Here is a 4,497-nt window from a genome sequence, read left to right on the forward strand (position 1 = left end):
TTTGATCTTTGCAATTGCCATCATGATCTATTTACTGTTGATTCGGATTAAATCTCATAGTAAATTGCTCATATATTCAAAATCCAATCCAAAAACCTGATTATAGGCAATCTACTCCGAGTGGTTTTGATGCACTTTTGAAGCCGCCTACCATTAAGGGGGTGCAATATAAAAGGTGGCGCACAAGAGTAGTATATTGGTTTCAGATCATGTACTGCTATGACGCACTAAGGGTAAGCCTATGGGCGATCTCAATCCTACACAGCAGGAAGCTTTTGAGAACATGGATACCCTCTTCAAATCTGCCCTGCTGAGTGTTCTTGACGATTCCATTGTGGATTCATATATGTCGTTTGACAGCGGCAAAGACATGTGGGCTACGCTCGAGGCCACATTTGGGGCCTCGGGCGCTAGCAATAAGTGTACGTCATGGAGCAATTCTGTGACTACAAGATGACTGATGAGCGCTCTGTTGTTCAGCAGACTCATGAGATACGGTCACTCGCTAAGGAACTTGAGTACTTTAAGTGTGTGTTGCTGGGACCATCATTGCTAAGCTTCCACCTTCGTGAAAAAAATTTCTACTTCTCTGAAAAACAAGAGACATGATTTTTTTTTTCATTTTGGATCTCATTAGCACTCTTGATTTTGAAGAGAAGGCGAGAGAAAAAGACACACGTGCCGCTGAGGGAGCTTCTAGTGCCCACATGGTACACGAGAAGAACTTCCAGCCCAACAAGCCCCAAAACAACAAGAAAAAATCTCAGGGGAAAGGCAAGTTTGATGCAAAGAATGAAGTCGTCACATTCTACCAACTTCAAGAAGAATTCTCATAACGGGAAGGGACACAAACCTCAATTTTGGTAGCACCGCACAAAATTATATGGCTGCATCTACCTGCTGTCAGCTAACCTCATGGTGCTCCAGGTATTCCTACATTCGTAACTAGGTACAATGGCCACCGCAAGATGAAATAAGCTTATTCATACGTTGACTTGATGATTGCAGTGCGGAACGATCCTGTCATGTGTGGAGGACCAAACAAGCAGTGCAGCCGAAGGTGGAAATCAACTAAGGACTTATGAAATTATATATAATCTTCCTCAGGCAGGTCAGTATCCCCTTCGTCCAGATGATCGTGTTTTGTCATCCCGAGCTATTGATATGTGCTACTATTTTGCAACATTGTTTAAGTATAGCTATTGTTTTCCTATCTTTTCGGATTCAGGACAATGAAGATGATTTCAGGGGAACTGCACAATATGGACTAATGTTGAGTCATCTCTATTGCCTCATGTGTTTGTTGCAAATGTGTCAGCATCAATTGCAAGATGAGGTAGCCAGGTGGCTGTGGAGTTGCCAACATGCTCAAAGTGCTCGCAACATTGAGAAGAAACAAGCATGCCCAGGAAATTAATGTGTGCGCAGGGAGGCCCTTTGCTCAGAGAAGTATCGACCAATTTTCTTTATTTCCACACCTTCTCACAGCTTTGTATTGGTTATAGTATGGTGAATCATTGATATGCATAAACATGCTGAACTTTTGTTCTTCTGAATGTTAGTATGCATACTGTATCTTCTAAAGCTTAGTTTAATGTGAATGTTGACTAGCCTGTGAACCTTCACAATCTAGTAAGTATATTGTAGGCCTGTTATTTGACACCTCACTTTGCCGCGCTACGCGACCAGTGTGAGTGTCTGCATCCAGTACCGCATCCTCTAATTTGGTGGATGGCAAGTTGAAAAAGGTTACCGATGAGTAGCCATAAGCTGGAGGCGTCTCTTTTTTTCTTTCGAATGGGCAATAAGATGGAGAGTGTCTCGGGCTGCCTCTAGCACAAGGCCCTCCAGTACGAAACACGGGCAGCCAATTGGGCCGATACAAAAGCCTATCCATCTTAAAGCCCATTTGTTTTTGTTTTTTGCGAGGAGAAGCCCATATTTCTTGAAGAGGGGGCGATCCCAGAAAAACCCTCCTTCCTCCTCGCTTCCACTTATACTGTAGCTCGTTGGACTCTCTCGCTTCCGTCTCCCCCCAATTCCCCCCACTCCCCATCTTCCTCACTTGTCCAGAAAACACCTACTCCTCTTCTTCCACTCATACAGAAAACTCCAGTCCTCCTTCCCCACTCGCACTACCACTAGGCTCGTCTCTGGCTACTCTGCTGAAACCCGTGAGCTCGATGTGACGCCCGCAAGGAAAATGGAGTTGGCTGGCCCCAGCGCCAAGAAGATGAGGCTCCCGCCAACGGCGACGCCGGTTGTAGATCCCGCACCCGACAGCGCAGGGAGAAGCGGTGACCCCCCACCCCCCCCCCCCCCCCACCCACCCAGATTTGAGGAACCAGTAGAATCTCCGGTGGACCACATCAGTGATCTCCCGGACACCATCCTTGAGGAGATCATCTCGCTTCTCCCCACCAAGAATTGCTACCGCACACAAGTCCTCTCATCTCGGTGGTGCCCTCTATGGCGCATCATGCCCCTCAATCTCGACAGTCGTCAGATATCTATCCTTCCTGAATTTGATCTCCTTAGAGCCATCATCTCCTCTCACCAGCAGGGGCCCGTTCAATGCCTCTGCATCCCGACACACTACCTGTTTTCCATACCCGGCACGGTGAACGCTTGGCTGACATCCCCTGAATTCGAAAAACTCCAGCAGTTCGAGTTATACGATTACCACGAAACCGAACACCAAGAATTTTTGCCCACACCATCGTTATCCATCTCGTGATTTTTCTCCTCTCTCCACACCGCCAACTTCGCCCAATGCCATCTACTAGACGATCTGGTACAAATGCTTCGACTCCCACTGCTAAAAAAAACTTTTGCTTGTGGTGGTTTATCTATTGGAGGCCTCACTACACAACATCATCCACTCCAGTTGCCCTGCCCTGGAGTGCTTGCTGATTGTTTTGGGAGTAGAAATCCCTATCGGTTTTCTCCAAATAAAGTTGCCTCACCTTAAAAGCATTGGAATTTTTTTTGAAGGACAACAGCTCATCATCCAAGATGCCCCTTCACTTCAAAGGTTACTCCTTCATTATTGTTATAAACCTTCGCAAATAACTGTCATCTCTGCACCCAAACTGGAGACCTTGGGTGTAATTCATGACCTATTTAATGATCACAAGAAGTTGGTGTTTGGCTCCTCACTTTTTCAGGTATATTATCATCTACACATTTGTAATCATAAGCTGCATTTTTCATTTGTGCGCATAAGTTTTATATCATCTTGGAGTACACTTTGGGTACTAATATTATGTTATATGCTCAATGAAGAGTTCGTCCATGGATAGCCTACCAATGTCGCTGGATTCTGCCAAGATCTTATATATCAGAATGTTTAGTTATGATCTGAACAAAATTATTGGCTTGCTGCGATGCTTTCGATCTCTGGAGAATTTATATATAAAGGTGATGATTTCATGCACATTGAAAGGCCATATATATTGTACTAGAATTAACCATTCAGTTGTTGCTCTTTCAACATACTCTTTTTCAGACCTTAACTGTTTTCAAATCTTCATGTCTACTTAGGCACTGCGACCACATGGAGAAAAACATATAACCAATTGGTGGCATAATAAGCACCAGGATTTTCTCGGTTCTCATGACATTCGTTTGAGGACAATAACGATGGAAGGATATGCATCCAACCAGGCAAACAGAAGCTTTGTCACATTCTTCCTGTTGAATGCGAGGTTACTATTGTCCATGAGGCTTAAGTTGTATAGCAAGAGATTTCTCACAGAAGGACACGTTGAACAGAAAAAAAAGAAGTTTCAGGTGGACAAATGAGTTTCTAAACGTGCTCGGCTTCTATTTACAACAAATTGTAGTCATCCTGCAATAATTTTTTTGCACAGGATGTTGATTTTATGGATCAGACCGATCCATTTGTTTGTGACTGCGAAAAAGAGTGGTTGGGTTAGATGTTACTACCATGTTCAATCTGGGTTTTGTCTAAATTTGATGAACAATTAATCCTTAGACTTTTGTACCGTTTGTAAGCTTGAGTTGCATGTTGTTGCCCTTGTACTCCCCTCCGCCTGCCACTACACTGAAGGAAATATGCCCTAGAGGCAATAATAAAGTTGTTATTTATATTTCCTTATATCATGATAAATGTTTATTATTCAAGCTAGAATTGTATTAACCGGAAACTTGATACATGTGTGCATACATAGACAAAAGACAGTGTCCCTAGTAAGCCTCTACTAGACTAGCTCGTTAATCAAAGATGGTTAAGTTTCCTAACCATAGACATGTGTTGTCATTTGATGAATGGGATCACATCATTAGGAGAATGATGTGATGGACATGACCCATCCGTTAGCTTAGCATATTGATCGTTCAGTTTTATTGTTATAGCTTTCTTCATGTCATATACATATTCCTTTGACTATGAGATTATGCAACTCCCGGATACCGGAGGAATACCTTGTGTGCTATCAAATGTCACAATGTAACTGGGTGATTATAAAGATGCTC

This window comes from Triticum urartu, chromosome 5A (assembly GCF_056163025.1).
Source record: "Triticum urartu cultivar PI428250 chromosome 5A, HENAU_Tu73, whole genome shotgun sequence".
Lineage (NCBI taxonomy): Eukaryota > Viridiplantae > Streptophyta > Magnoliopsida > Poales > Poaceae > Triticum > Triticum urartu.